This window comes from Bombina bombina, chromosome 9 (genome assembly GCF_027579735.1).
Source record: "Bombina bombina isolate aBomBom1 chromosome 9, aBomBom1.pri, whole genome shotgun sequence".
NCBI classification, from domain to species: Eukaryota; Metazoa; Chordata; class Amphibia; order Anura; family Bombinatoridae; genus Bombina; species Bombina bombina.
In genome coordinates this window covers 277785048-277797989 of record NC_069507.1, presented here as the reverse complement: position 1 = coordinate 277797989, position 12942 = coordinate 277785048, and the positions used below count along the sequence as shown (strand labels likewise).

The 12942-nt window shown below is 40.1% G+C and overlaps 1 protein-coding gene across 1 annotated transcript in view; it reads left to right on the top strand.

Annotated features, from left to right (window-relative positions):
• LOC128640588 (complement C1s subcomponent-like) overlaps positions 1 to 12942 on the top strand; it is a 153834-nt gene that overhangs the window by 6806 nt on the left and 134086 nt on the right. The window lies entirely within an intron of this gene.

The window sequence follows — 12942 nt, the reverse complement described above, 5'->3', positions numbered from 1 at the left end:
AGTGCACTCCAGGCTTAGGGTCAGTGAGAGTACTCTGGGCTTAGGGTCAGTGAGAGTACTCTGGGGATAGGGTAAGTGTGAGTACTCTGTGGTTAGGGTCAGCGTGAGATGTGAGTGCACTCTGGGGTTAGGGTCAGTGTGAGGTTTGAGTACTTTGGGGTTAGGGTCAGTGTGAGTGCACTCCAGGCTTAGGGTCAGTGAGAGTACTCTGGGCTTAGGGTCAGTGAGAGTACTCTGGGGATAGGGTAAGTGTGAGTACTCTGTGGTTAGGGTCAGCGTGAGATGTGAGTGCACTCTGGGGTTAGGGTCAGTGTGAGGTTTGAGTACTTTGGGGTTATGGTCAGTGTGAGTGAACTCCAGGCTTAGGGTCAGCGAGAGTACTCTGGGGTTAGGGTCACTGTAATTACTCTGGGGTTAGAGTCAGGTAGATTACGAGTTGTGCGTTCATGTTTTAATGCTGAAAAAATTGTCATTTCAGCCTTAAATCAGCAACACAGCCATTACGAGTCTTGTCGGTATAGCTGTACTGCAAGCCTTTTAGCCTGTAACGCAACGTCAGTCCCGCACTCTTTTTCATGGTACTTCCATAGCGCAGTTTTGCAGTGAGGCTAAAAAGCTTGCATTCCAGGCTAGATTACGAGTTTTGCATTACAGTGAAAAAGCAGCGTTATCCGGTTATAACACTGCTTTTTCACTACCGTTGCTATTACGAGTCTTGCAGGTTTAGGGGCACCGCACACTTTTTGGCCTTACAGCAAATTAACTTACGCAAATTGCCTATAGTCTTTTTTCAATGGGACTCCCATAGCGCCGATATTACAAGCTTCTCCTGGTAGGCCAAAAAGTGAGCGGTACACCCTATCCCGTCAAGATTCGTAACGCATTCTAAAGTCAGTAGTTATGAGTTTTACACTACAAAGCTGTAGCATAAAACTCATAACTAAAGTGCTAAAAAGTACACTAACACCCATAAACTACCTATTAACCCCTAAACCGAGGCCCTCCCGCATCGCAAACACTATAAAAAAATTATTAACCCCTAATCTGCTGCTCCGGACATCGCCACCACTATAATAAACATATTAACCCCTAAACCGCCAAACTCCCGAATCGCAAACATTAGTTAAATAGTATTAACCCCTAATCTGCCGTCCCTAACATTGCCACCACCTACCTACATTTATTAACCCCTTATCTGACGCCCCTAACATTGCCGCCACTATAGTAAAGTTATTAAACCCTAACCCTAACCCTAACACCCCTTAACTTAAATATAATTAAATTAAATCTAAATCAAACCTATTATTAATAACTAAATAATACCTTTTTAAAAATAAATATTCCTATCATTAACTAAATTATTCCTATTTAAAACTAAATACTTATAAAATAAACCAGCTAGCTACAATATAACTAATAGTTACATTGTATCTAGCTTAGGGTTTATTTTTATTTTACAGGCAAGTGTGTATTTATTTTAACTAGGTAGAATAGTTACTAAATAGTTATTAACTATTTACTAACTACCTAGCTAAAATAAGTACAAATTTACCTGTAAAATAAAACCTAACCTGCCTTACACTAACACCTAACCTTACACTATAATTAAATAAATTACCTAAATTAAATACAATTACCTAAATTACAAAAAAAACTAACACTAAATTACACAAAATAAAAAACAAATTACAAGATATTTAAACTAATTAACCTAATCTAATAGCCCTATCAAAATAAAAAAGCCCCCCCCCCAAAAAAAAAAAAAACCTAGCCTAAACTAAACTACCAATAGCCCTTAAAAGGGCCTTTTGCAGGGCATTGCCCAAAGAAATTAGCTCTTTTAACTGTAAAAAAAAATAAATACAAACAACCCTCCAAACAGTAAAACCTACCACCCACACAACCAAACCCCCCAAATAAAACCCTAACTAAAAAAAACTAAGCTCCCCATTGCCCTGAAAAGGGCATTTGGATGGGCATTGCCCTTAAAATGACAGTTAGCTCTATTGCTGCCCAAACCCTAATCTAAAAATAAAACCCACCCAATAAACCCTTAAAAAAACCTAACACTAACCTCCGAAGATCCACTTACAGTTTTGAAGAGCCGACATCCATCCTCAACGAAGTTGGCAGAAGTCTTTATCCAAACGGCAAGAAGTCCTCAACGAAGCCAGGATAATTCTTCATCCAAGCCGGCAGAAGTGGTCCTCCAGACGGGCAGAAGTCTTTATCCAGACAGCATCTTCTCTCTTCATCAATCCAGCGCGGAGCAGGTCCATCTTCAAGACATCCGGCGCGAAGCATCCTCTTCTGCCGACGACTCCCGACGAATGAAGGTTCCTTTATGTCATGTCCCTTTAAATATGGGAGTGTCTATCCTGCTTCAGCCCTATATAACTCCTTATCACACTCTCCTAGTTGCTTAGTATTGGAGTCTTATGCTATAGGACTGCTACAGCCAAGCCTATCTTCTCTGCAAACTGTGTCTGCCTCTTTTGCCTGTCAGTTCCGGATTTCACAGAGCTGTGACGTCACACGCCATCCTGCTTCACACAGCAGCAACACACAGTTCAGCTGCACTGTCTCCCAGACTGCCAGGACTTGCAAGCTCCTAATTCCTGCGGACCCTCTAATAATTTCTCAAGTAAGACCTGCTCTTAACATTCACTCTCCTGTGACTCAAATCATATATGAGCATACCAGACTCTTGTTTATCATATATATTTGCAATTGCTAAATCTATCTGAGCCAACTTTAATTAGCTATCTTAAAATACTCACTAAAGTTAGTTACTTATTATTTAGCTTTTTTGCCTGATCTTTTTTTATTGCCTGTACTACTGAAATTCCAAACTAGTTTTGTAATTATATTTTTCTATGTATCCATACTGGGGTTTCTATGTGTTACACTGCTGCAATTGTTTAGTGTTTACTCACAGGTGGCAGCTGTAGTGTAATCACCATTAACCCCTGCTAATAACTGAACTATGATGTCTGGGACTATCTTTTACTCTGATAGTAATTAATGATAAATCCCAGTATTCTTTGAACAACACACATAGTATTTTAAGTTTATTTCTTTTAACTCAGCAGTTGAGGTTCTTAAAAATAAATTCCTTGCCTTACAGGATACGGCAAGACTTAAATCCTGACAGAATACTAAGCCAGAAAAATAAACATGGACCCAGCTGAGTTAACTGCACACATGCAAACCCTTAGTCATAGGGTAGATTTACTCACTGATGGGTTAAATACCCTAAAGGCAGAAAATGATAATTTAAAAGCTTATATAAAAGATATTGTAGAAACAAAAATTCATGCTATAGAACCACAAGTCAGTCTCCCTGAATTATTTAAAGGTGATAGAACACAATTCAGAGATTTTAGAAATGCATGTTTTCTTTTGTTTACCCTAAAACCACAGACATATCCCACAGATAGAGTAAAGGTTCTAACAACCATATCTTTTCTTAGAGGTGAGCCCAGGAGCTGGGCAAACAGTTTTTTTGAAACAAATGATAACATACTCAATTCATTAGATGCTTTCTTTACCGCCTTAGCCCAGTTGTATGATGATCCATATAAACAAATGACTGCCGAAAATGCTATGAGGTCATTGAAGCAAAAGAAAAGATATGTAGAGGAGTATATCACTGAATTTAAGAAATGGGCAAAAGATAGCCAATGGAATAACCTTTCTCTAAGGAATCAATTCCGACTAGGCTTGTCTGAAGGTATTAAAGATGAGTTATCTCGAGTTGACCTTCCCCCCACCTTAGAAGAATTAATAAATCTCAGTATCACTATTGATAGACGCCTTAGGGAAAGGCAACAGGAAAGGTCTTACCAGGACACCACTCAAAAACGTCATACCCACACCCCTGCACACATACCACCAATAAAGCCCCCCACTGAGCCTATGGACATTGGGTTTGTGAAAGGACCGCTTACAGCACAGGAGAAACTAAGACGCCGCAGTCAAAATCTCTGCATGTATTGTGCAGCAGAGGACCATGGGGTTAAGGACTGTCCTGCGCTTCAGCGACAGAGCCGTGGTAAGACAATGTCACATACTGAATGTTTAGGTAGTTATACCTCTGCTACAACCTACCATAAATTCCCACTTCTTTTACAGTGGGACCAATGTCGCCTCAACGCCAGTGGAATCATTGATTCAGGAGCAACTGCAAACTATATTGATGTACAATATACTAAGGATAATAAAATACCTTTGGTGAAAAAGCAGACTCCTGTGTATTTGCGAGTTATTGATGGTAATAATATGGCCTCAGGCCCCGTAATGTATGAAACTGTACCTTTACTTGTAGTGACACAAGACCATCATAGGGAATTTCAAACTTTTGATGTCATTTCATCCCCCATTGTACCCATCATTCTAGGGTTAAACTGGCTATCACTACACAACCCCTGTATAGTCTGGTCACCATTCTCCATTTGTTTTAACTCTCACTACTGTAAGACAACTTGTTTCCCACCACTCATACTGCATACTATAGAGAAACCTTTAGAATTAGACATACCTCAAGAATATGCTGACTTCAATGACGTTTTTAGTAAAAAAGAGTCAGAAAAACTTCCTCCACATAGGAAGTATGACTGTCCTATTGAGCTCCTCCCAGGATCAGATATCCCTTATGGACACATCTTTCCATTGTCAAAACCTGAACTAGACCACTTGAAAACATACCTTGATGATAACCTAAGGAAAGGCTTTATCCGTCCTTCTACATCCCCAGCAGGTGCGGGGATGTTCTTTGTAAAAAACAAAGACGGATCTTTACGCCCAATAATCGATTATAGACAACTAAATAAAAGGACAGTAAAGAATCGTTATCCTCTCCCACTGATTCCGGAGCTTATTGAGAGACTACAGGGAGCTAAATTCTTTACCAAGCTTGACCTTAGAGGAGCCTATAATTTAATTCGAGTAAGATCTGGAGACGAATGGCTGACGGCGTTCCGCACCCGTTACGGGTTGTTTGAATACACCGTCATGCCATTCGGACTCTGTAATGCTCCCGCGACATTCCAGTATTTGATAAATGATATCTTTAAGGATATCCTGGATGTCTATCTTGTTATTTACTTGGATGACATATTAATCTATTCTAAGACCCTACCTGAACATATATCACATGTCAGACAAGTCCTTAGCAGATTGAGAAGCAACTCCTTATATGCCAAGGCTGAGAAGTGCATCTTCAACTCCAATAGCATAACTTTCCTTGGTTATTGCATCAGTGCTTCGGGCATTAGCATGGAGGATAACAAGATAGATGCTGTTAAGAATTGGCCTACCCCTGAATGTAAAAAAGACATTCAAAGATTCATGGGGTTTCGCCAATTTCTACCGGAAATTCATCAAAAATTTTGCCTCCTTATCAAGACCATTAACAAACCTCACTAAAGCAAATGTTCCATTTCGTTGGACCCCAGATAGTCAAAAGACTTTTGAATTGTTTAAAGCACAGTTTACCTCTGCACCTATTCTTAGTATACCAGATCCTGAACTACAATATATATTAGAGGTCGATGCCTCGGATTATGCTGTGGGCGCCATTCTATCACAGAGACTCTCTCTCAAGAAACCGTTACATCCAGTTGCCTTCTACTCTCGTATCATGACTCCATCTGAAATACATTACCCCATTGGGGATAAAGAGCTGTTGGCAATCAAGGTCTCCCTTGAACATTGGCGACACTTGTTGGAAGGTACCATTCTGCCTATCATTATTTTCACGGATCACCGAAACCTTCAATTCCTCCAATCCACCAAGACTCTCACCGCACGACAAGTAAGGTGGAATTTATATTTTTCCAGGTTCAATTTTCTTATCACATACAGACCCTCCTCACGGAATGGCAAGGCTGATGCCTTATCAAGACAATACAAGAAACCACCAAACCTACTTAGTAAGGATACTGTCATTCCAACAGAAAAGTTCATTGCCTTTTCATTTGATTCCACATCATTCCTTAAGGAAGAACAAGAGAAAGATATTACTAAACCACTAACTGTTATGCAACGGGGCTCAGATGGTTTACATTATCATCAAGACAAGTTATATATTCCCCCATCCACCAGGCAGTTGGTTTTACACGCTATACATGATGCACCTCTAGCAGGGCATACGGGCCTTCGTAAAACACAAGATTTAGCTAATAGATCTTTCTGGTGGCCAACAATGCATAAGGATATCTCAGATTATATCTCTTCCTGTGGAGTTTGTACCTTATCTAAAAGAAGCAAACGGCCTCACTATGGATTACTTATGCCAGTAGCAACACCAAGTAGACCTTGGGAAGAAATCGCCTTGGATTATATAGTGGATTTACCACGCTCAGGAACTGATACCACAATCCTTGTTGTGGTAGACTTGTTCAGTAAGATGTGTCATTTTATACCATATCGGAAGTTACCCACTGCTGCAGAAACCTTACAATTACTGCTCACTCATGTTTTTAAACATCATGGATTACCTAAGACTATTCTAACAGATCGGGGAACCCAATTCACAAGTAAGTTTTGGCTGGAATTCTGCAAGGCTTTTCAAATAGAGAAAAGATTGTCTACAGCTTACCACCCTCAGACAAATGGGTAGACCGAGAGATGCAACCAATGGTTGGAGCAGTTTCTCAGAGGATTCTGTTGTGATCAGCAACATAAATGGTCATCTTTTCTTCCTTACGCAGAGTTTACTTATAACAACACAGTACACTCTACTACCAAGCTCACTCCGTTTTTTGTTAATTATGGATTCCATCCCACTTTCCATCTTCTACCTGACATCTACTCTTCATCTCCATCTGTCACACAGACTACTAATGACATTGCAACTAATTTCTCATCTGTCCGCTCTGCTATTGATGATGCTAAGCGAATACACAAGCTACATTATGACAAGAGGAGAACTCCTGCACCAAAGTATTCCGTTGGGGATCTAGTTTGGCTCTCCACGAAACATCTGAAGTTAACCACTCCTTCTAAGAAATTGTCGGTCCTCTACGTTGGGCCGTATCCAATAGATCGCATCATAAATGAGAACGCTATGAGATTAAGGTTACCACCTACAATACGTGTACACCCTACCTTCCATGTTTCCTTACTGAAACCGTATCGAGCCCTTAGATCACCTCCTGACCAAGTATCACTTACTCCAGTAACTGTGGACCCTGATACAGAATACGAGGTCCAAGACATATTGGACTCCAGACAGATGAGAGGTACTCTTCAATACCTTGTCAGGTGGAAGGGGTATTCTCCTGACGAAGATTCCTGGGAACCCGCAGCTAACATTTCTGCTCCCCCGGTTGATCTCTAGGTTCCATCAGCGGAATCCTGATCGCCCGCATCCATGAGCCGCGGAGCTGCTCCTTGAGGGGGGTGTCATGTCATGTCCCTTTAAATATGGGAGTGTCTATCCTGCTTCAGCCCTATATAACTCCTTATCACACTCTCCTAGTTGCTTAGTATTGGAGTCTTATGCTATAGGACTGCTACAGCCAAGCCTATCTTCTCTGCAAACTGTGTCTGCCTCTTTTGCCTGTCAGTTCCGGATTTCACAGAGCTGTGACGTCACACGCCATCCTGCTTCACACAGCAGCAACACACAGTTCAGCTGCACTGTCTCCCAGACTGCCAGGACTTGCAAGCTCCTAATTCCTGCGGACCCTCTAATAATTTCTCAAGTAAGACCTGCTCTTAACATTCACTCTCCTGTGACTCAAATCATATATGAGCATACCAGACTCTTGTTTATCATATATATTTGCAATTGCTAAATCTATCTGAGCCAACTTTAATTAGCTATCTTAAAATACTCACTAAAGTTAGTTACTTATTATTTAGCTTTTTGCCTGATCTTTTTTTATTGCCTGTACTACTGAAATTCCAAACTAGTTTGTAATTATATTTTTCTATGTATCCATACTGGGGTTTCTATGTGTTACACTGCTGCAATTGTTTAGTGTTTACTCACAGGTGGCAGCTGTAGTGTAATCACCATTAACCCCTGCTAATAACTGAACTATGATGTCTGGGACTATCTTTTACTCTGATAGTAATTAATGATAAATCCCAGTATTCTTTGAACAACACACATAGTATTTTAAGTTTATTTCTTTTAACTCAGCAGTTGAGGTTCTTAAAAATAAATTCCTTGCCTTACAGGATACGGCAAGACTTAAATCCTGACACTTTAATTGACATCATCCAAGATGGCATCCCTTAGATTCCGATTGGCTGATAGAATTCTATCAGCCAATCGGAATTAAGGTTGAAAAAATCCTATTGGCTGATGCAATCAGCCAATAGGATTGAGCTTGCATTCTATTGGCTGTTCCAATCAGCCAATAGAATGCAAGCTCAATCCTATTGGCTGAATGCATCAGCCAATAGGATTTTTTCAACCTTAATTCCGATTGGCTGATAGAATTCTATCAGCCAATCGAAATCTAAGGAACTCCATCTTAGATGACATCACTTAAAGGAACCTTCATTTGTCGGGAGTCGTCGGCAGAAGAGGATGCTCCGTGCCGGATGTCTTGAAGATGGACCCCCTCCGTGCCGGATGGATGAAGATAGAAGATGCCGTCTGCATGAAGACATCTGCCCATCTGGAGGACCACTTCTGCCGGCTTGGATGAAGACTTCGGCTTCGTTGAGGACTTCTTGCCGCTTCGCTGAGGACTTCTCCCAGCTTCGTTGAGGATGGATGTCGGCTCTTCAAAACTGTAAGTGGATCTTCGGGGGTTAGTGTTAGGATTTTTTAAGGGATTATTGGGTGGGTTTTATTTTTATGTTAGGGTTTGGGCAGCAATAGAGCTAACTGACCTTTTAAGGGCAATGCCCATCCAAATGCCCTTTTCAGGGCAATGGGGAGCTTAGGTTTTTTTAGTTAGGGTTTTATTTGGGGGGTTTGGTTGTGTGGGTGGTGGGTTTTACTGTTGGAGGGGTTGTTTGTATTTTTTTTTTACAGGTAAAAGAGCTGATTTCTTTGGGGCAATGCCCCGCAAAAGGCCCTTTTAAGGGCTATTGGTAGTTTAGTTTAGGCTAGGATTTTTTTATTTTGGGGGGGCTTTTTTTATTTTGATAGGGCTATTAGATTAGGTGTAATTAGTTTAAATATCTTGTAATTTGTTTCTTATTTTGTGTAATTTAGTGTTTTGTTTTTTTTGTCATTTAGGTAATTGTATTTAATTTAGGTAATGTTTTTAATTTTAGTGTAAAGTTTGGTCTTATTGTAAGGCAGGTTAGGTTTTATTTTACAGGTAAATTTGTATTTATTTTAACTAGGTAGTTAGTAAATAGTTAATAACTATTTAGTAACTATTCTACCTAGTTAAAATAAATACAAACTTGCCTGTAAAATAAAAATAAAACCTAAGCTAGATACAATTTAACTATTAGTTATATTGTAGCTAGCTTAGGGTTTATTTTATAGGTAAGTATTTAGTTTTAAATAGGAATTTTTTAGTTATTAATAGTAGGTTTTCTTTAGATTTATTTGAATTATATTTAAGTTAGGGGGGTTAGGGTTAGACTTAGGGTTAGGGGTTAATAACTTTAGTATAGTGGCGGCAATGTTAGGGGCGGCAGATTAGGGGTTAATAAATGTAGGTAGGTGGCGGCGATGTTAGGGGCGGCAGATTAGGGGTTAATAATATTTAACTAGTGTTTGCGATGCGGGAGTGCGGCGGTTTAGGGGTTAATATGTTTATTATAGTGGTGGCAAAATCCGGAGCGGCAGATTAGGGGTTAATAAGTATAATGTAGGTGTCGGCAATGTCGGGGGCAGCAGATTAGGGGTTAATAAGTGTAAGATTAGGGGTGTTTAGACTTGGGGTTTATGTTAGGGTGTTAGGTGTAAACATACATTTTGTTTCCCCATAGGAATCAATGGGGCTGCGTTACTGAGCTTTACGTTGCTTTATTGCAGGTGTTAGGCTTTTTCTCAGCCGGCTCTCCCCATTGATGTCTATGGGGAAATCGTGCATGAGCACGTAAAACCAGCTCACCGCTGACTTAAGCAGCGCTGGTATTGGAGTGCGGTATGGATCCCAGTTTTGCTCTACGCTCACTTCTTGTCTTTTAATGCCGGGTTTATAAAAACCTGTAATACCAGCGCTGTAGGGAAGTGAGCGGTGCAAATAACTTGCAAGTTAGCATCGAGCAGCTATTACCGCAAAACTCGTAATCTGGCTGAATTAAAACTGTCAAATTAAAAAAACTAAGTTTAAACTAACAATTAAACTAATATAACTATTAAACTAAAATTAAACTAACAATTAAACTAATATAACTATTAAACTAACAATTAAACTAACAATTAAAGAAAACTAAAATACACATTAAAAAAACTTCTAACAATACTTTAAAAATTACAAAGTATCTAATAACATAAGACACATCCTCATCTCCTTTCACTCACCATCTTTCTTGTTCTTGCAGCTGGGGATGTCTCTCCTAACCCAGGTCCACCCTCTGCTTCCCTCAGATCACTACCCCAAATGACACCTCATACACCTTGCACACGTAACCCTCTAAACCTCATTAACGGCACCTCTATTACTACACCCCAATTCTCGTGTGCCCTTTGGAATGCACGCTCGGTATGCAATAAGCTTACATCTATTCACGGCCTATTTATTTCACGTTCACTTAACCTGTTAGCCCTCACTGAAACTTGGTTTTCCTCCACTAACACAACTGCTGTAGCCTCTCTGTCCTATGGCGGCCTGCATTTCAGTCACACTCCCAGGCCTGGAGACAAACAAGGAGAAGGAGTAGTCTCTGCACAGTACCTTTCACTGCATTCCTTCACCCCCCCTGTCTTTCCTTCTCATCTTTTGAAGTTAACGCTATCCGCCTCTTCTCCCCTATAGCTCTTCATGTTGCAGTTATCTATTGGCCCCCTGACCCAGCATCACAATTTCTGGACCACTTTGAAGCCTGGCTTCCACATTTTCTCTCTTCTAATGTCCCTTCTCTCATCTTAGGAGACTTCAACATACCCCTTGATAAGCCTAACACGCCTGCTGCCTCTAAACTTCTATCCCTTACCACCTCTTTAGGCCTGTCCCAGTGGACAACATCTCCAACACACTGTGAAGGCAACTCTATAGACCTGGTCTTCACTAATCTCTGTGCTGTTTCCAACTCCCTTAACTTCCTCTTTCCTCTCTCTGACCACCATCTATTAACTTTCTCTCTTACTCTACCTGAAACATCTTTGCAAGCCCCCAAAAAACTGTTACCTCACAGGAATTTAAATGACTTGGATCTCACAGACTTTTCCACTCAACTGAGTCCTCTGCTCTCTGACATTTCATCCCTCTCTTGCCCAAACCTCGGCCTAGATTTGGAGTTCGGCGGTAGCCGTGAAAACCAGCGTTAGAGGCTCCTAACGCTGGTTTTAGGCTACCGCCGGTATTTAGAGTCGTGTAGGTAAGGGTCTAACGCTCACTTTTCAGCCGCGACTTTTCCATACCGCAGATCCCCCTACGCCATTTGCGTATCCTATCTTTTCAATGGGATCTTCCTAACTCCGGTATTTAGAGTCGTTTCTGAAGTGAGCGTTAGAGCTCTAACGACAAAACTCCAGCCGCAGAAAAAAGTCAGTAGTTAAGAGCTTTCTGGCTAACGCCGGTTTATAAAGCTCTTAACTACTGTACCCTAAAGTACACTAACACCCATAAACTACCTATGTACCCCTAAACCGAGCTCCCCCCACATCGCCGCCACTCGATTAAAAATTTTAACCCCTAATCTGCCGACCGCCACCTACGTTATACTTATGTACCCCTAATCTGCTGCCCCTAACCCCCGCCGACCCCTATATTACATTTATTAACCCCTAATCTGCCCCCCACAACATCGCCGCCAGCTACTTAAAATAATTAACCCCTAATCTTCCGACCGCAAAGCGCCGCCACCTACGTTATCCCTATGTACCCCTAATCTGCTGCCCCTAACACCGCCGACCCCTATGTTATATTTATTAACCCCTAATCTGCCCCCCTCAACGTCGCCGACACCTGCCTACACTTATTAACCCCTAATCTGCCGAGCGGACCTGAGCGCTACTATAATAAAGTTATTAAGCCCTAATCCGCCTCACTAACCCTATAATAAATAGTATTAACCCCTAATCTGCCCTCCCTAACATCGCCGACACTTAACTTCAATTATTAACCCCTAATCTTCCGATCGGAGCTCACCGCTATTCTAATAAATGTATTAACCCCTAAAGCTAAGTCTAACCCTAACACTAACACCCCCCTAAGTTAAATATAATTTTATTCTAACGAAATAAATTAACTCTTATTAAATAAATTATTCCTATTTAAAGCTAAATACTTACCTGTAAAATAAACCCTAATATAGCTACAATATAAATTATAATTATATTATAGCTATTTTAGGATTAATATTTATTTTACAGGCAACTTGGTATTTATTTTAACTAGGTACAATAGCTATTAAATAGTTAAGAACTATTTAATAGTTACCTAGTTAAAATATTTACAAAATTACCTGTAAAATAAATCCTAACCTAAGATATAATTAAACCTAACACTACCCTATCAATAAAATAATTAAATAAACTACCTACAATTACCTACAATTAACCTAACACTACACTATCAATAAATTAAATAAACACAATTGCTACAAATAAATACAATTAAATAAACTAGCTAAAGTACAAAAAATAAAAAAGAACTAAGTTACAGAAAATAAAAAAATATTTACAAACATAAGAAAAATATTACAACAATTTTAAACTAATTACACCTACTCTAAGCCCCCTAATAAAATAACAAAGCCCCCCAAAATAAAAAATTCCCTACCCTAATCTAAATTAAAAAAGTTACAAGCTCTTTTACCTTACCAGCCCTGAACAGGGCCCTTTGCGGGGCA